This window comes from Mobula hypostoma, chromosome 11 (genome assembly GCF_963921235.1).
Source record: "Mobula hypostoma chromosome 11, sMobHyp1.1, whole genome shotgun sequence".
In the NCBI taxonomy this organism is placed as follows: Eukaryota; Metazoa; Chordata; class Chondrichthyes; order Myliobatiformes; family Myliobatidae; genus Mobula; species Mobula hypostoma.
Window position 1 is genome coordinate 61,167,119 of NC_086107.1, and position 20,525 is coordinate 61,187,643.

A 20,525-nucleotide genomic window follows, 5' to 3' on the forward strand; every position below is an offset into this window, starting at 1 on the left:
ATGACCCTGAGACCACATCTTTAATAATCATCTCCAATATCTTCCCAGCTACTGAGGTCAGACTAATTGGCCTACAGTATCCTTTCTTCTGCCTCTTTCCCTTCTTGAAGAGTGGAAAGATATTTGCAATTTTCAAGTCTTCTGGAACCATTGCAGAATCTAGTAATTCTTGAAAGATCGTTATTAATGCTTCCATGATCTCTTCAGCCACCTCTTACAGAACCCTCGGGTGAACACAATTTGGTCCAGGTGAGTTATCTGCCTTCAGCCCTTCAGTTTCTCAAGAACCTTCTTTCTATTGATGATAATCCCAGTCTGGCAAAAGAATAAATCAAGGAAGGTAGTGCACCCGTGGCTGACAAGGGAAATTAGGGATAGTATCAATTCCAAAGAAGAAACATACAAATTAGCCAGAGAAAGTGGCTCACCTGAGGACTGGGAGAAATTCAGAGTTCAGCAGAGGAGGGCAAAGGGCTTAATTAGGAAGAGGAAAGAAGATTATGAGAGAAAACTGGCAGGGAACATAAAAACTGACTGTAAAAGCTTTTATAGATATGTGAAAAGAAAAAGATTGGTTAAGACAAACAGAAACAGGTGAATTGATTATGGGGAGCAAGGACATGGCAGACCAATTGAATAATTACTTTGGTTCTGTCTTCACTAAGGAGGACATAAATAATCTTCCGGAAATAGTAGGGGACAGAGGGTCCAGTGAGATGGGGGAACTGAGGGAAATACATGTTAGTAGGGAAGTGGTGTTAGGTAAATTGAAGGGATTAAAGGCGGATAAATCCCCAGGGCCAGATGGTCTGCATCCCAGAGTGCTTAAAGAAGTAGCCCAAGAAATAGTGGATGCATTAGTGATAATTTTTCAAAACTCTTTAGATTCTAGACTTGTTCCTGAGGATTGGAGGGTGGCTAATGTAACCCCACTTTTTAAAAAAGGAGGGAGAGAGAAACCAGGGAATTATAGACCGGTTCGCCTAACATCGGTGGTGGGGAAACTGTTAGAGTCAGTTATCAAAGATGTGATAACAGCACATTTGGAAAGTGGTGAAATCATCGGACAAAGTCAGCATGGATTTGTGAAAGGAAAATCATGTCTGACGAATCTCATAGAATTTTCTGAGGATGTAACTAGTAGAGTGGATAGGGGAGAACCAGTGGATGTGGTGATTTTCAAAAGGCTTTTGACAAGGTCCCACACAGGAGATTAGTGTGCAAACTTAAAGCACACGGTATTGGGGGTAAGGTATTGATGTGGATAGAGAATTGGTTGGCAGACAGGAAGCAAAGAGTGGGAATAAACGGGACCTTTTCAGAATGGCTGGCAGTGACTAGTGGGGTACCGCAAAGCTCAGTGCTGGGACCCCAGTTGTTTACAATATATATTAATGACTTGGATGAGGGAATTAAATTCAGCATCTCCAAGTTTGCGGATGACATGAAGCTAGACGGCAGTGTTAGCAGTGAGGAGGATGCTAAGAGGATGCAGGGTGACTTGGATAGGTTAGGTGAGTGGGCAAGTTGATGGCAGATGCAATTTAATGTGGATAAATGTGAAGTTATCCACTTTGGTGGCAAAAACAGGAAAACACATTATTATCTGAATGGTGGCCGATTAGGAAAAGGGGAGGTGCAATGATACCTTGGTGTCATTATACACCAGTCATTGAAAGTGGGCATGCAGGTACAGCAGGCAGTGAAGAAGGCGAATGGTATGCTGGCATTTATAGCAAGAGGATTCGAGTACAGGAGCAGGGAGGTACCACTGCAGTTGTACAAGGCCTTGGTGAGACCACACCTGGAGTAATGTGTGCAGTTTTGGTCCCCTAATCTGAGGAAAGACATCCTTGCCATAGAGGGAGTACAAAGAAGGTTCACCAGATTGATTCCTGGGATGGCAGGACTTTCATATGATGAAAGACTGGATGAACTAGGCTTATACTTGTTGGAATTTAGAAGATTGAGAGGGGATCTGATTGAAACGTATAAAATCCTCAAGGGATTGGACAGGCTAGATGCAGGGAGATTGTTCCCAATGTCGGGGAAGTCCAGAATGAGGGGTCCCAGTTTGAGGATAAAGGGGAAGCCTTTTAGGACCGAGATTAGGAAAAACTTCTTCACACAGAGAGTGGTGAATCTGTGGAATTCTCTGCCACAGGAAACAGTTGAGGCCAGTTCATTGGCTATACTTAAGAGGGAGTTAGATATGGCCCTTGTGGCTAAAGGGATCAGGGGGTATGGAGGGATGGCTCGTGCAGGGTTCTGAGTTGGATGATCAGCCATGGTCATACTGAATGGCGGTGCAGGCTTGAAGGGCCGAATGGCCTACTCCTGCACCTATTTTCTATGTTTCTATAACTTCACACACTTCATGACCCCTGACACCTGGAACTTCCACCATACTGCCAGTGCCTTCCACAATGAAGACTGATGCAAACTACTTAATCAGTTCATCGGCTATTTCCTTGTCCCCCATAACTACCTCTCCAGCATCATTTTCCAATGGTCCAATATCCACTCTCGCCTCTCCTTTACACTTTATGTGTCTGAGGAAACTTTTGGTATCCTCTTTAATATTACTGGCTGCTTACTTTGGTATTCCATCGTTACCTTCTCAATGACTTTTTTAGTTGTCTTCTATTGATTTTAAAAGCTTCCCAATCATCTAACACCCACTAAATTTTGCTCCCTTTGGCTTTTATGTTGGCTTTATTCTTTTGTTAGCCATGGTTGTGTCATCTTTCCTTTAGAATACTTCTTCCTCTTTGAGATGTATATATCCTGAGCCTTCTGAATTGCTTCTAGAAATTCCAACCATTGCTGCTCTGCCGTCATTCCTGCCAGTGTTCTTTCCCAATCAATTCTGGCCAACTCCTCTCTCATGCTTCTGTAATTCCCTTTACTCCACTGTAATACTGATACATCTGATTTCAGTTTCTCCTCAAATTTCAGGGTAAATTTGATCATATTATGATCACCTCCGCTAAGAGTTCTTTTACCTTAAGCTCTCTAATCAATTTCAGTTTATTGCACAACACCCAATCCAGAATAGCTGATAGCCTATTGGGCTCAACCACAAGCTGCTCTATAAAGCTATCTCGTGGGTATTCTTGAAATTCTCCCTCCTGAAATCCAGCACCAACATGATTTTCCCAATCTATCTGCATATTGAAATCCCCCAAGGCTATTGCAATATTGCCCTTTTGGCATGCATTTTCTATCCCCCATTTTAATTTGTAGACCGCATCCTTCCTATTGTTTATGGGTCCACATACAACTCCTATCAGGGCCTTTTTACCCTTGCAGTTCCTTAGCTCTATCCACAATGACTCAGCACCTTCTGACCCTATGTCACCTCTTTCTGATGATCTGATTTCATTTTTTACCAACAGAGAAATGCCACCCCCTCTGTCTTCCTGCCTGTCCTTTTGATATAATTGGCATCTTTGGACATTAAGCTCTCAGCAATAATCCTCTTTCAGCCATGATTCAGTGATGCCTACAACATCATACCTGCCAATCTGCAACTGTGCTACAAGTTCATCTACCTTATCCGTATGCTGTGCGCATTCAAATATAACACCTTCAGTCCTGTGTCCTCCTTGCTTGATTTTGTCGGCCTTTTACATTGCAGTTCATCCTATTGACTGTAATTTTGCCCTATCAACAGCCTCTCCTCACTATACATTGCCTCTGTTTGTAAACTAGCTACCTCATCTTCAGAACTATTATCTGCCTTTCCTATGATGTGTTTTGCAATGAAATATACGCAGCTTAGGACACTAGTTGTACCATGCTCAACCTTTTGATTCCTAACTGTCTCTGAGGTCTTAGCAACATCTGCCTCCACAAACTCTCCACTAATTGTTCTGGTATTCTGTTTCCGGTCCCACTGCACCCTAGTTTAAACCCCAGTGCACAGCATTAACAAACTTTCCCACAAAGAGATTAGTCCCCTTCCAGTTAAGGTGCAAACGGTCCTGTTTGTACAGGTCCCAACTTCCCTGCAAGAGAGCCTAATGATCCCAAAATCTCATGCCCTCCCTCCTACACCAACCGCTTAACCACATGTTAAACTATATAATCTTCTTAGTTCTGGCCTCCCTAGCACATGGCACAAATGGCAATCCTGAGGTCACAACCATGGAGGTCTTGTCATTTAACTTAGCACCTAAATCTCTGAACTCCTTGTGCAGAACTGTCACTCATCCTACCCATGTCATTGGTACCTACATGGACCACGACGTCGGGCTCTTCACCCTTCCACTTAAGAATGCTGAGGACTTGATCTGAGGTTTCCCAGACCCTTGCGCCCGAGAGGCAACATACCATCTAGTAATCTCATTCTCACCCACAGAACCTCCTGTCCTTTCTGCAACCTAATGAATCCCCTATCACCACAGCGCACCTCTTTTCCTCCCTTCCCTTCTGAGTCACAGAGCCAGACTCAATCACAGTGACTTTCCTCTGTTAGATCAACCCCCCCCAAATGGTATCCAAAATGATATATCTATTGATGAGGCGGATAGCCACTGGGGTACTCTGCACTGGCTCCTTAACCCCTTTCCCCTTCCTGACTGTCACTCAGTCTCTTGTGTCCTGTTCCTTGCGTGTAATTACCTCTCTATCACCCTCAGCCTCCCAAATGATTCAAAATTCATCCAGTTCCAGCTCCAACTTCTTAACACAGATTGTTTGTAGCTGCAGCTGGATGCACTTCTCGCAGTTGTAGTCGTCAGGGACACTGGAGGTCTCCCTGCCTTCCCACATCTTGCAAGAGAAGCATTCAACTATGCTGCCTGGCATCTCTACTGTCCTAGCTGAATAGATATAAAGAAGGGAAAGAAAAAAAAATCATAACCTGAAACTTTCCCTGATTGAAGTCTCGAGGAGCTAAATCGTCAAGATCGCCACCCTGACTCTGTCCTCTCAGACAATGGCCGCCATGCATGCCTTGCCTTCCTTTAATTTGCTTGTGTTAATCAAACCCAAATGCCAAGTGCTCGCTGGTCAAAGTTCTTTTTCACTGTAGCGACCTGCTGCTGGTTTTTTTACACGGGCAGTGGACCTGAGTGAAATCCCCTCCTTCCAATGTCCAGATTGGTCACAGGTCACAGCCCTTTTTCATGTCACCCTGATCAGGGAGGGGGCTAAGCACATGCTACACCTTGCCCAAGGGTGACCTTTGAGCTAGCGGTGGGAAAGAGCACTTTACACCTCTTTTGGTAGAGATATATCTCCACCCCGCCACTCAGAATTACAGCGGCCAAATTAAACTGCCAACCAGCATGTCTTTGGGATTTGAGAGGAAACCAGAGTACCTGGGTGAAATCCCCATAGAGCAAATTCTGCACAGACAAGACCTTTAAGAGGAAAGGGCTTTTCTGCACCTAGACTATTTAGATAGGGTATTATTTTAAATACCCAAACTGTATTAGCCTTTGATAATCTGAATACAAGAGCAAGGTGCCTTTGCTGGAGCAAGTGGGGGGAAGAAGAGGGAGAGATTTGATGCTTTCACTGCTGCTTGTGTGTGGGAGGGGGAGGGGGAGGGAGCAAGGGGCTTAAAGGTTCTGACATTTCTGTCATTCATTCTTTGGAGTTCTTTCTGTTTCATTGATGTCTGTGAAGAGTAAGAATTTCAGGTTGTATAATGTATATGTTCTCTGATATTAAATTGAAGCATTGAACCATTAAAAAGAATGAAAGTCAGGTCCGCACAATCTATCTTTATACTTTAACCCAGTCCAGACTAAATCCTACTAAATGTGTTTCTTGATTGATTGTCAAAATTGAACACAATGCAGGTGAACCCAGAGAACATTTTAAGAGAGCCTTGTGATCATCTCTTTATCATAACCCATTAGTTTAATTGATAGATGTGAAAATAATTTAAGCATTACATGGGCTTTCTTGCTCTCTGAAGACCCTTATAGCTAATAATTCACCTTTGAAATGTAGTTGCTGATAGGATGAGTACAAGCCACAGAATGTTTGCACAGAACAATATTATTTGAATAACAACACAATTTTTGACTAACTTGTGGTTTAGCTGACCAAACTGGAGTAGAAAGCAGTAGCACATAGCAGTGGAAATGGCAAGAGCTTCAAGTTCCTCAAAGCGTACGTCTCCAAGGAGCTCTGCTGGGCCCAACATATTGATGCAACCATGAAGAAGCTACACTAGTGGCTACAATATATTTTGTTAAAAGTTTGAGGGGATTTTGTATGTCACCAAAGACTCTAGCAAGTTTCTCCAAATGTACCATGGAGAGCATTCTGACTTGTTACATCACTACCTCGTATGGAGACCTCAATGCACAGGATCGAAGGAGGCCGCAGATTGTTGTAGAGTCAGCCTGCTCCACCAGGGACATAACCCTCCCCACAATCAAGGACATCTTCAAAAGGCAGTTTCTCAAGATGACAATATCCATCATTAAGGACCTTCACTACCTGGGACATGGCCTCTTCTCAATTCTACCATCAGGAAGGAGGTGCAGGAGCTTGAAGATGCTCACATATACTTTTCAGAAATCAGACTTCTAAATGGTTCATCGGCCTGTGAACACTACCTCACAATTCCTCTTTTGGACTGTTATATTTTTTACTCTAACTTACAGCAATTTTTATGTCTTGCATTGTACTTCTGTCATAAAAACAACAGATTTCATAACATACACTCAGTGGCCATTTTATTATGTACTGCTGCTCATTAATGCAACTATCTAATCAATCAATCTCATGGCAGCAACTCAATGCATGAGAGCATGCAGGCATGGTTAAGGGGATCAATTGTTATTTAGACCAAACATCAGAAGGGGGAAGAGATGTGATCTAAGTAACTTTGACTGTGGAATGATTATTAGTGACAGATGGGGATGTTTGAGTATCTCAGAAACTGCTGACCTCCTGGGATTTTCATGCATAACCTTCTCTAAAGTTCACAGAGAGTGGTGTAAGAAATAAAAAAACATCTAGTGAGTGGCAGTTCTGTGCTTTGTTCATGAGAAAGGTCAAAGGAGAATGGCCAAACCTGTTCAAGCTGACAGGAAGGTGACAAAGATTCAAGTAACCATGCATTAAAAAAGAGGGGTGCAGGAGAGCATAACTGAATGCACAACACATTAAACCTTACAGTGGATGGTCTACAGCATCATAAACCCAGTGGATCAGTGTTAGACCACCTCTTTTCACCTTATTTGTCAATAATCTGGATGATGAAATTGATGGCTTTGTAGTCAAGTTTGAAGACAATACTAAGACAGGCAGAGGGGCAGGTATTGTTAAGGAAACAGAAAGTCTACCGAAGGACTTGGACAGATCAAGAAAATGGGCAATGAAGTGGCAAATGGAATATAGTCCAGGGAACTGTATGGTCATGCACTTTGGTAGACGGAATAAGGGCAGTGACAATTTTCTAAATGGGGAAAAAATTCAGAAATCAAAAATGCAAAGGGACTTGGGAATCCCCGTGTGGCATTCACTAAAGGTTAATTTGCAGGTTGAGTTGGTGGCAATGAAGGCAAATGTAAAGTTAGCATTAATTTTGAGAGGACTTGAGTATAAAAACAAGGATGTAATGCTGAAGCTTTATTAAGCATTGGACAGACCACACTTGGAGTATTGTGAGAAATTTCTGCACCCCATATCTCAGAGAGGATGTACTGGCATTGGAAAGGGCCCAGAAGAGGTTCACAAGAATGATCCTGGGAATTAAAGGGTTAACGTACAAGGAGCAATTGATGCTCTTTGGAATTTAGATAAACGAGGAGGTATATCATTTGATAGAAGTCTATCAAATATTAAAAGGACTAGACAGACTGGATGTGGAGTGGATGTTTCCTATAATGGGGGAGCCTAAGACTAAAGGGCGCAACCTCACAATACAAGGGCATCCTTTCGGATCACGGATGAGGAAGAATTCCTTTAGCTAGAGGATGGTGAATCTATGGAATTCACTGCCATGGATGCTGTGGAGGCCAAGTTATTGTATATATTTAAAGCGGAGGTAGATAGATTTTTGATTAGTAAGGATGTCAAAGGCTACAGGAAGAAGGCAGGAGAATGGGGGAGCAAGGGGGATAATAAATCAGCTGTGATGGAATGGCAAAGCAGACTCGATGGGCTGAATGGCCTGTTTCTGCTCGTAGGTCATATGGGCTTATAGTTATATTGTTGTATTAAGAACTGTTTTCATATGGCAGCTAATGTTACTAAATGCTATGAAGCACTAATTTTAGACAGTAAAAATGATACAACATATTAAATTTTAATTTTCAAATATTCTGACAGACACAGCATATTTATTTCAGAAATACATCTTTTCCCAATTTAGCAGCAGTTATTTCTCAAGTAAAATTAAATCTGACACAATAAGCATTGATTTTGAACTTGTTTTTCATAATCCTTAAAACTATGTATGTACCAATGAATGAATGCAATCTTTTCTACAACTTATATACTGTAAACGAGGGTGTTAGTGTCTTGCAATCTGTGTCTACACGCACTGGTATTATTGTTTGATGTGGAACAGTGCAATCATGGTGCACCAATTATGGTGTCCCTATATTGATATGCTTTCGTGGATTTACAGCGTACACTTCCTCATATCCTACAATTAAAGAAGAGCCCATTTACTGTATATATAGGAATGTGCATCTGGAAGAGTTTCAGTATATCCTATTCTGCATCTGTTGAAGTGAATTACTGGGATTATGCTTCCTGAATGTACTGTTGCAAAAACTTAAAATATACTTTGTGTAATGCTAATATTATTCATAGATATTCTAGCAAAAGCTTCTTGCTTTCCTTTAGTAATCTATTCATCACAAGGTGTTATGATGTAAATAAGCTAAACACTGGCAAAGTTACATACGCTGGACTTCTTGACAGTTAGTTTGAAAGAGCTGATAATTCTACTCAAAGCAGAAACAATTTAAAATGGATAAAATTCTTATCCAGTTATAACTGTGATTATTTTTTTCATACAGAAATGTACTTTATAGATTTCATCAGAACACATGAACTGAAGTAATGTATCTTACTTTGGGAGAAAATGAGCAATAAACTATTGTTATTTCCAAGAGGATCCCTGTTCATATACATAAACACAAAGCTATCGCGAAATCCAAACCTTTCACTCTGTAATAAATTGGTCCAATGTGCAATATGAAGAAATCCAAGAAAGTGTACATTAAAAATATATATTCTCAAGGCTGTTTTATATGTGTCAATGTTTCATAAAGAATAAATTATCTTGTTAGGGAATTAAAACAGTGATGCTGGTTTCCTGAATACTTTCCATAATCTCAATGACCTTCATCAATTCATGAACTTAATTGTGCAATGCTACGTACTGAAATCTAACCAGTGACAATATTTTTATTACAGTACAATATTTCCTTTGCTAAAATATATGCTAAACTATGAAATGTGCCAAGCATGGCCTTAACTCTCAAATAAAGTTGCTTAAACATATAAAGGCTAACGTTCTAAATCTTTGCTGTGGCTGTATGCTCACTTTCAAACAGCACTTAAATGTCCAAATTAACCATTATTCATGAAAGAAAAATCGCCATGTTTCATGGAGAATAAGAAATAGATACTCATTTAGATCTTTATGTGTGGCTATTCATATGTATCCATAATAAGGTGGTAGAATAGAATGTATAAGTTGGTTATGTTTTTGAAATGTCAATTTGGAAGAAATAAGAGTGTGTTTTGATAAAACAACTGAAGACTTGTGGATCATGTGCATGACTTTCTAAAATATGCTAGAAGAAGTAATGTCCAACAGCCCGTATTGCTGAACATAACTATGGTAATCTGATGAGAATTTTGTATGACAGAAGACTGAATTTCCTCAATGGTTGGGATCATTGTTCCTCTTAACATGTGAGTAGTCTAAATATGTATACAGGGTGGCACAGTTTTTAAATTTGCAGATGTCAGATCAAACCAATTGAGAGGAAGATAAACAGTATACACTGAGTTGTATGCACTTGTAAAAGACTGAAACACAGAAAGACATTGGTTCAAATACATTTTTTACCAAAGTTGCAAACAGCATGAGGTTTTAAGTTTACAGTGAGGCATGGAAGGCAAAAATAGGTCCATGATTTTAGATCTATACAAATCATTTCAAAGGTGTAGTTCCAAGAGTGCTCTGTTTGAGACATCTTTGGATCCTGGTAAGATAAGAAGTAGTAAGGAAATGCAAAGATCCCACTATGCAAAAGGAGGTATAGTTAGGAAAGACAAGCAAGAAAAATTGCCATTATTTTCTTCAGTATAAACTTTAAGATGATCCAATAGAAGAGTTCAGAATAATGATAGGCTTGCTGTGCATATTAGTGGTAAGTAAATAACTATGGGGCCTACTTTGAGATCATCTCCAGTCAGAAGGCCAGATTGCTATTCCTGAACTTGTTAAGCAGCCACTGGAAACAGTACCAAAACCAGTGCATTGTTTCTTCGGACGGCATAGACTCTGGATAAATATCCATATATTATCTGCATATATTTCACATGACTTTTAATATGAAAATGTATTTTAGAGAGTGATAGGATTAATTGGGACTTTACTTAACTGTTAATATGTTAGGAGTACATCCTGTGATTTTTTTTTTACTGAGTATCAGCAGGAAATAATTCTGAACTGCAGCACAATCAAAAGGGAAATCAGTAAAGAACATACTGTACTAGGATGGGGATTAGAAGAATTGATGCTGCGCCTGAACGAGGAACTACTACACAAGGACTGAATGCTTGCTCACTTCAACCTAATACTCTTAATATCAGGCAACATTTTGACCTCCAGTTATCTGCCCTGCCTACTGAAGAATAGAGTGAGCCCTATGGTCTGCCAGACTCCCAACAGATGTATGTTGCAACCACATGCTAGTTTTCAAGAATTCAACTTCTGTGGAAGATCCTTTTCAGCACTCTTTACATGATATCTGCAGACATTCAGATGGCATTAGACCAAAGAATAAGGTTTTTAAACTCTGACAATCCAGCACCCTTGGGATTGTGGGGGTATCAGACCAACAGATGTTCCAGACTATTGGATGTTAATAAACACACATTTATTTAGTTTTTGTTTACATGTCTCATAGAACTATACAGCACATGAACAGTCTCTTCACCCCACAGCATTGAGCCAAACTGATTAAATTAGTAATTAAAAACCCCTATTGCATTTGCCCCCACTACCATTCCTGACAGTACATTTCAGGCATCCACTTCTCCTGGTGTAAAATTTATGCCTCACATATCTTCTTTGAACTCATCACCTTAAACGCATGCTCTCATGATTAGACATTTCAACCCTAGGAAAAAGCTGCTGGCTGTCTAATCTATCAATACCTCCCATAATCTTATAAACTTTTTTTTTAGGTCTCTCCTTGGCCTCCTCCACCTCAGAAAGAACAGCTCAACTTTGTCCAACTTCTCTTCATAGTACATGCCTTCTTACCCAGGCAGAATCCTGGTAGAACTCTTCTGCACACTCTCCAAAGACTCCACGCCCTTCCTATAATGGGGTAACCAGAATTGAATCAAATACTTCAGATGTGGCCTAAGTAGAGTTTTATAAGTTTGCACTATAACTTCCTGACAATTGAACTCAATGCCTCAGTTTATAAAGCCAAACATACCATACACCTCTTTACCACCTTATCAGTTTGAGGAGCTACTTTCAAGGGCTATGAACTTAGACCCTAAGATCCCCCTGTACATCAATGGCAGTGTCCTGCCATTAACTGTGTTCTGTTTCTTCACATTGGACTTCCAAATCGCAATATAATAATAAATTATAAATATAAGTGATACCCCACCACTCAGGACATGCCCTCTTCTCATTGCTACCATCAGGAAGCAGGTAGGCACACACTCAATGATTCAAGAACAGTTTCTTCCCCTCTGACGTCCGATTTCTGAATGGATATTGAACCCAAGAACACTATCTCACTACTTTTTTATTTCTATTTCTTATGCACCACTTTTTTTAAAATTATGTTTTATTTACCTAATGTTTAATTCACAGATTTTTTTTCTCTCTATTATCGTGTATTGCATTGTACTGCTGCCACTAAGTTAACAATTTCACAACATATGCCAATGATATTAAATCTGATTCTGACAATAGTATAACAAATTTTCTGATGACCATGGTCAGCTTAAAGGGAGTGGGAAACGTACAAATGTTCTGGAGCCTATCTCTTGTAGTAAACCTGCCCATGTTCCCTGTCCCTAGTGCTCCAGACTGTAACGCTGCCTCCAGCTGTACATATGGCCACAGTCCAGGATGCCTTAGCTACACTCTGGACTCTGGCTCATACTCTGGACCAAAGGGTGAGTGAGATGGTAGACCATCATGAGTTCCAAGTAACCAAGTGCCAGATTTTTGGAGTTTTACTGTAATTACAGCTTGAGTACTGGGAGTTCAGATCAATGGGCCCATGCCTATACTAATGTTCTATACAACTCACCTCCTACTCCACAGATTCTATTAACACTTTGCATTCCCTTCAATTTATTTAGCTTCTTTTTGTATACAAGAAAGTTCTTCCCTTCAACTATTCATGTGACAGTGTATTTAGCATTCTAACCACTTTCCATGTAAAATCATCATTTCCAACTTCCCTATTGTATATTGTATATCTCGCTTACGTTTTTGACTTTAGCTCAGCTTTATTCCACAACTGGAAATAACTAATCAAAGTTTAAAGTTCAAAGTAAATTTATGATCAATACATATATCTCATCATATAGTACCTTGAGATTCATTTTCTTGCTGGCATTTACAGGAAAATAAATAAATACAATAGAATTTGCAAACAATAATACATAAAACAAAGACTGATGAACAGCCAATGTGAAAAAGAAGATATACCGTGCCAAAAAAAATACTGAGAATATTAGTTGTAAAAAATCCTTTGAAAGTGAGTCTCCAGGTTGTGGATTCAGTTTAGAGTTATCCTCACTGATTCAGGAGCCTGATGGGTTGTGGGGTAATAACTGTTCCTGAAGCTGGTGGTGTGGGATCTAAAGCTTCAGTAACTCCTGTCCGAATGTAGTCGTGAGAAGAGAGCATGGCCTGGATGGTGGGGGTATTTCATAACGGATGCTGCTTTCTTGTGGTAGCACTCCATGTAAATGAGCTCAATGGCGGGAAGGACTTTGCTGCAATGGACTGGGCTGAATCCACCATTTATTATAGTCTTTTCTATTCCTGGGCATTGGTGTTTTCATACCTGTTTCTGATAAGCCAATTAAGATACTCACCACTGTGCATCGATAGAAGTTTGTCAAACCCATTCAAATTTTAAAGACTTCTGACTGTTCACCTCTCTAGAACAAGGAGCCCAGTCTGGCCAATCCTTTCTCATTGATATAAACTCTCTGTTCTAGCATCATTCTACTAAATATGTGTCGATCTTCTTCAGCATTATTATGTATGTTTTATTATATGGAGGCCAGAGACAATACTGATTTTTGAAAAGAAAACAGAGTCTGGCAATTTTATCATTATTTTAAGGGTTTAAGTAGATTTGATGGGGAATCAGAATCAGAATCGAGTTTAATATCACTGGCATGTGTCATGAAATTTGTTATATTTGCAGCAGCAATATAAGGCAATACATGATAAAAGAAAGAAAAAAACTGAATTACAGTAGGTATGTAAATAGATAAATTAAATAAGTAGTGCAAAAAAATAAATAGAAAGGTAGTGAGATAGTGTTCATGGTTTCAATGTCTATTCAGCAATTGGATGGCAGAGGGGAAGAAGCTGTTCCTGAATCATAAAGTATGTACCTTCAGGCTTCTGTACCTCCTTCCTGACGGTAACAATAAGAAGATGGCATATCCTAGGTGGTGGGGTCCTTAATAATGGATGCAGCCTTGAAGATGTCCTGGATTCTATAGAGCCTAGTGCCCATGATGGAGCTGACTAAGTTTACAATTCTCTGCAGCTTACTTCAATCCTGTGCAGTAGCCTGCCCCATACCCCATGCCAGATAGTGATGCAGCCAGTTAATCAGTGAATCAGGAGAACCAGTGGATGGTGTACATCTTGTACTCTTAGAAGACAATTAACAAAATCATACATTGTTATGCAGAATCAGGGCTCGTGGGATTGAGGGTAATGTATTAACACTGGCTGAAGATGGATAGCAAAATAGGCCACTGACCATCATTTTCAGGTTGCATGTATAACTAATTGAGTGCCTTGAGAATTAAATATCAATGCTTGTAGCCAAGCTACTCCTAATCTACATTTGAATGATAATGCAATACAGTTAGTATTGCTGATGATATAAAACTAGATAGGAAAGCAAGCTTCGAGAATGCAAAAAAAAATGCTGCATAGGTATAAAATAGATTAAATGACTGGGCAAAAAGATAAGATATGGAGCACAGTGTATGGCTCTGTGAAAGTATTCTCTTTGGTAGGAAGAAAGGAAACAATATTTTTAAGAAGATGGGATATTAGTGAGTATTCAAATTTGAGAGATTTGGAGCTCTTTGTACAAAAATATAACTATTACCATGCACTTTGGAAGATAATTAACACATTGTAAATGTGGGTAGAATACTAAAGTAACAATGTTTTGTTGCTTTATGGAGCTGTGATAATACCACAGTTAGGGTGTTGTGTTTTTTTTTATCTCCCTTACACAAGGCAGCTGTGCAAAAATTCATAAAATTGACCGCAAACAACAGGAATTCTGCAGATGCTGGAAATTCAAGCAACATACATCAAAGTTGCTGGTGAATGCAGCAGGCCAAGCAGCATCTCTAGGAAGAGGCGCAGTAGACGTTTCAGGCCGAGACCCTTCGTCAGGACTAACTGAAGGAAGAGTGAGTAAGGGATTTGAAAGCTGGAGGGGGAGGGGGAGATGCAAAATGATAGGAGAAGACAGGAGGGGGAGGAATAGAGCCGAGAGCTGGACAGGTGATAGGCAAAAGGGATACGAGAGGATCATGGGACAGGAGGTCCGGGAAGAAAGACGGGGGCGGGGTGACCCAGAGGATGGGCAAGAGGTATATTCAGAGGGACAGAGGGAGAAAAAGGAGAGTGAGAGAAAGAATGTGTGCATAAAAATGAGTAACAGATGGGGTACGAGGGGGAGGTGGGGCCTTAGCGGAAGTTAGCGAAGTCGATGTTCCTGCCATCAGGTTGGAGGCTACCCAGGTGGAATATAAGGTGTTGTTCCTCCAACCTGAGTGTGGCTTCATCTTTACAGTAGAGGAGGCCGTGGATAGACATGTCAGAATGGGAATGGGATGTGGAATTAAAATGTGTGGCCACTGGGAGGTCCTGCTTTCTCTGGCAGACAGAGTGTAGATGTTCAGCAAAGCGGTCTCCCAGTCTGCGTCGGGTCTCGCCAATATATAAAAGGCCACATCGGGAGCACCGGACGCAGTATATCACCCCAGTCGACTCACAGGTGAAGTGATGCCTCACCTGGAAGGACTGTTTGGGGCCCTGAATGGTGGTAAGGGAGGAAGTGTAAGGGCATGTGTAGCACTTGTTCCGCTTACACGGATAAGTGCCAGGAGGGAGATCAGTGGGGAGGGATGGGGGGGACAAATGGACAAGGGAGTTGTGTAGGGAGTGATCCCTTTGGAATGCAGAGAGAGGGGGGAGGGAAAGATGTACTTAGTGGTGGGATCCCGTTGGAGGTGGCGGAAGTTATGGAGAATAATATGTTGGACCCGGAGGCTGGTGGGGTGGTAGGTGAGGACCAGGGGAACCCTATTCCTAGTGGGGTGGTGGGAGGATGGAGTGAGAGCAGATGTACGTGAAATGGGGGAGATGAGCTTAAGAGCAGAGTTGATAGTGGAGGAAGGGAAGCCCCTTTCTTTAAAAAAGGAAGACATCTCCCTCATCCTAGAATGAAAAGCCTCATCCTGAGAGCAGATGCGGCGGAGACGGAGGAATTGCAAGAAGGGGATGGCGTTTTTGCAAGAGACAGGGTGAGAAGAGGAATAGTCCAGATAGCTGTGAGAGTCAGTAGGCTTATAGTAGACATCAGTGGATAAGCTGTCTCCAGAGACAGAGACAGAAAGATCTAGAAAGGGGAGGGAGGTGTCGGAAATGGACCAGGTAAACTTGAGGGCAGGGTGAAAGTTGGAGGCAACGAGTTCTGCATGCGTGCAGGAAGCAGCGCCAATGCAGTCGTCGATGTAGCGAAGGAAAAGTGGGGGACAGATACCAGAACAGGCATGGAACATAGATTGTTCCACAAACCCAACAAAAAGGCAGGCATAGCTAGGACCCATACGGGTGCCCATAGCTATACCTTTAGTTTGGAGGAAGTGGGAGGAGCCAAAGGAGAAATTATTAAGAGTAAGGACTAATTCCGCTAGACGGAGCAGAGTGGTGGTAGGGGGGAACTGATTAGGTCTGGGATCCAAAAAGAAGCGTAGAGCTTTGAGAAATTTGAGAAATCATAAAATTGATTCCTGGGATGGGAGAAGTGTACTACGAAGATACATCACTCATAATGGGTGACATCCTTTGGTGATTGGAACTTCAACAAAAAATCTCAGTAAAGTGATCTTCATTGCCTTGACACTGTAGATTTTGAAGGGTTGTTTTCCTTGGCTGAAGAGCCAATTAGGACTGAAATGAGGAAATAGTTCTCATTCAGAAGGCTGCAAACCCTTAAAATTCAAAGAATCACAGAGACATACAACTTGAAAACAAACTTGTTGGACTACCAATTTGATATCAACCATTAACCACACATGACATTAATCATACTCTCATTACATGTTGTTCTCCCTACATTCCTATCAACTATCTCTCAGTCACTACCACTCACCCATACACAATACAATCAAATTACAGTGGTCAAGTAACCAAACAGCCAGCATATCTCTGAGACATGGGAAGAAGTCAAACAGCCAGAGAAGACGCACATGAACAATGGGAGAATAGGCAAACTCCACACACATTATACAGAGGTCAATTTGAACCTAAGTTACTGGAGTAATGAAGCAGTAAATCTTTTTGTTGTACCCCTCCTTCATTAACAAAAAAAGCTATCAATAAAATTATTAAGTATATTTAAAATTGATATCCATAGAGTTTTGAGCATCAGGTGATTTTGAAATAGGATGAGAATTTCTGATTTAACTTCAGCTACTTAAATGGCACAGCATTCTCAACTATCCATGTGGCCTTCTCCAGCTATTTTTAAGTTCTCTCAGTAATATCTAACAAACCTTTTCCTTAGAGTAATGGACCAAGAAAACAAATGTTCTTTTGGCAGCAAATTTCTTCACAAAGCAAAATATGCAAATTAAAGAGTTTTTATAATAATTTCCTATTGTAAAAAGTGAAGATTATTTTTGCTTCAAAATTCTTTCTACAGACTGTAGATGATGCATGTTAAACATTGTAGTGGCAGTCATCTATAACCTATTAGCAATTTATTAAGAAATGCAAGACTTACATTAGCTTGCAGTCCTCAGTGTGAAATGTTTATTCTTGAATAATCTCATTCATTTTTCAACTTGATTGTGCATTCTATTAATGTTATTCTTGCAGTTGAATAACATTGAAGAGAGTTAAATGAACTTCTGTGCATAAATTAATAGAATGTAACTGCCATTGCTAATCAGTCTAACTATGGAGAAACTAATTCTTTTTTACTTGCTGCTACTCTGATACACATCAAAGTTTTCTGCAAGGGTTTACAAATATAAGCAAAATACTCACATGTTAGATTATTTCAAATCCCATATAATCTTTATAGAATACAGGAAACACATTGAGAATTGGCTGAAAGCCTAAAACATAAACCTGCACATTGGACAGTCATACAAAATAGGATAATGCCATCACAAACAGTTCACTCTAACAGATGACAACAGTGACCCTGAACTTAAATATTACCTTTCATGTAAGAGAACATCACAAAATAACTCTTAAGAGCCCACCAAGCAAAATTGGACTGAGTCATACAAAGAAATAGCAGAGCGAATAGCAAAACAAAATGTTTTATGGTCATTTCTTTGCAGTGCTGATAAAAAGAAAAAAAAAGACAATTGCAAAAGTCAGGGCTTCAGCATCTCACAGTGGGAGTTCAGTTTTTTTTTAAAAATCATTCCAGAGGCCAGAACTGGAGATCTCAAGAGAGTTGTTGAGCCACAAAAAGACCAGAGAGCAATTTGAGAACAGCAACAAAATGGAGATTAAGATATTGATACGATAAATGAGGGATAAAGGGAGTGATGGGAAGCGGGTAAAGGAAGCATGTGTTTGAATTATGTCATCCATAGAGAGGTGACAGAGGGAGGCTGGCCCGGAGACTGTTTGCAATAATCGAGTATAGAAATAACAAAGACATGCAAGACGAATTCAGCAGCAGAGCTGAGCTGAGGCAGAATCAGAATTGAGTGACATCAAGGAGCTGGTAACAGGCATCTTAATCATGACACATATTTATGAACCAATTTCCATTTTGCGGTCAGGAACGATCCCAAGATTATAACGAGTTCAGTTCGGCTTCAGCTCTTGCCAGGGAGAGGGATGAAGTTGGAGGTTGGGGAACTATCCATCTCGGGGAACTGCAGGCGACATCTCGCCACTATTTAAGTGGAAGAAGTTTCGACTGGGTGAGAAGTCAGATAAGCAATGTGGCAAAATAGAGGCAGCGGAGAAGTACTGATGCGCTTCATTTTCGGGAGAGACTTCCGTGGGATTCCTACTAGATAAAACCCACACAAGACGCGGAATCTCCGCGTCACAATTTATGAAATGTAATTTACACATGTATAAGAAACTCAGTCAGTGAGACGGAGGCACGGAATTCAAGCATACGCAAACTGCGATCGCATCAAGCACTGTACCAAATATCCCAACACGAAAGGTTTATTCCGATCCAACTCAACATTAAATAGCACACTCAAGCCAAATACAATGCCACAACAAATAACTATGCATAGGAATCCAGTCAAATGAAGCGCCCCATTCTCCGTAACACGCCGGCCACAATAGTCCTACCTTTGGTAAAATCACTCTAACACATAAGACAGACAAGATTCTTGCTCAATATATTTTCAATTACAGTATTATCGAAGCGGGCGAACCGTAGCAGAACACAACATTCCCAGTATACAGTACTCTACACCCAGCCCCAAGTATACAATGCAGAACACGGTTTGCAACCGTCGCACAACCAATTAAAATAATCACCCAACCAATGTGTACGATCAGTCCTAATAAACCAAATTTAAGGAGAAAAGCGTAATTCCCCAATCCCACTCACAACTTATGATAATCAGACACGTACCAGAAATAACACAACTCTTCCCGAAACGGGAAGCCAGCTTCGCGGGTGAACTCCAGTCGCTCTTTCCCCGGAGCTCCAGATTTGGGTAACGCTGACTGAGAATTGCAAGAAATGCAGTTCGCTGACGCTATTTCCGTAAGGGCACTCTCTTGAAAAGTGGGAGTAGCGTCCGCGAGCTCAGCTGTTAAAACTCAGCTGCACTTGTCGTGTCGGCTCTTACCTCTGCGGTCCTGAGATCACTGGATGGTGCCGCAAAAGGTCCCTGGCGCAGAGCTCCGCCGGGCTCCTGGTGCGGATCCCGCCAGTTGTGGCGCACAGGCTCCAACCGAGTACCATCTACAAACCCCGGGGGTCCTGGAGCGGAGTGGAGGGGATTCCCTCCTCTCTTCGGTATCAGCCGAGTCCTGGCTCAGACAAGCCCGCCCCCTTGGCTAAAGCAGAGCGCTCTCTGGATAAGCCACAACCCTCGCGAGTTAGTGCTTGCGTTTCACCTGCTGGGACTCCGGAAGAATTCGCCGAAATAACTCCAGTTCTGTGCGTGTGTTGGCAAAAAAAGAGAGGAGTGCTCTTCTCTCTCTCTCTCTCTCTCTCTCTCTCTCTCTCTCTCTCTCTCTCTCTCTCTCTCTCTCTCTCTCTCTCTCTCTCTCTCTCTCTCTCTCTCTCTCTCTCTCTCTCTCTCTCTCTCTCTCTCTCTCTCTCTCTCTCTCTCTCTCTCTCTCTCTCTCTCTCTCTCTCTCTCTCTCTCGACCACTCAGACGAGTCTAACTGCGCAAGGACCGCCTTGCAGAGATGACTTCCACCCACTGATGTGAGATATTATTTGGGAGAGCACCTGAAAAACCTCTTGAACAAAAGAAATTAAAACCGACAGGCGAGGAAGGGAAGGGACGACCTTTGGCACAGAGACAGGGGAACCCTGACACAAACAGACGGACAAACGGACGGGACATTGACACATTGAGTTTGTTGAGTGGTGTCGCAACAACAACCTTGTATTCAGCGTCAGTAAAACCAAGGAATTGATTGTGGAGTTCAGGATGGGGATGGGGACGTCGAGGGAACACACCGCAGTCATCATCAAGGCTTCAACAGTGGAAAGGGTGAGCAGTTTCCAGTTCATGGGTGAGGATCTACCCGAGTCTACATATTGATGCAAATACAAAGAAAGCGCGACCGTGGCGATATCTCATTGGGGGTTTGAGGAGA

At 41.3% G+C, this 20,525-nt stretch overlaps 1 protein-coding gene across 3 annotated transcripts in view; it reads right to left on the minus strand.

Annotated features, from left to right (window-relative positions):
- Positions 1 to 19,900, minus strand: part of syt12 (synaptotagmin XII) — a 262,179-nt gene extending 242,279 nt beyond the window's left edge. Inside the window, exon 1 of one of the 3 annotated variants that reach the window (XM_063062172.1) lies at positions 19,540 to 19,900. The gene's annotated coding sequence lies outside the window, so the exon portion shown is untranslated. Of the gene's footprint in view, positions 1 to 19,319; positions 19,513 to 19,539 lie in introns of those variants that run through there. The other 2 variants (XM_063062176.1, XM_063062171.1) reach the window with 2 other exon arrangements.
- Between the last annotated feature and the right edge of the window lie 625 nt (positions 19,901 to 20,525).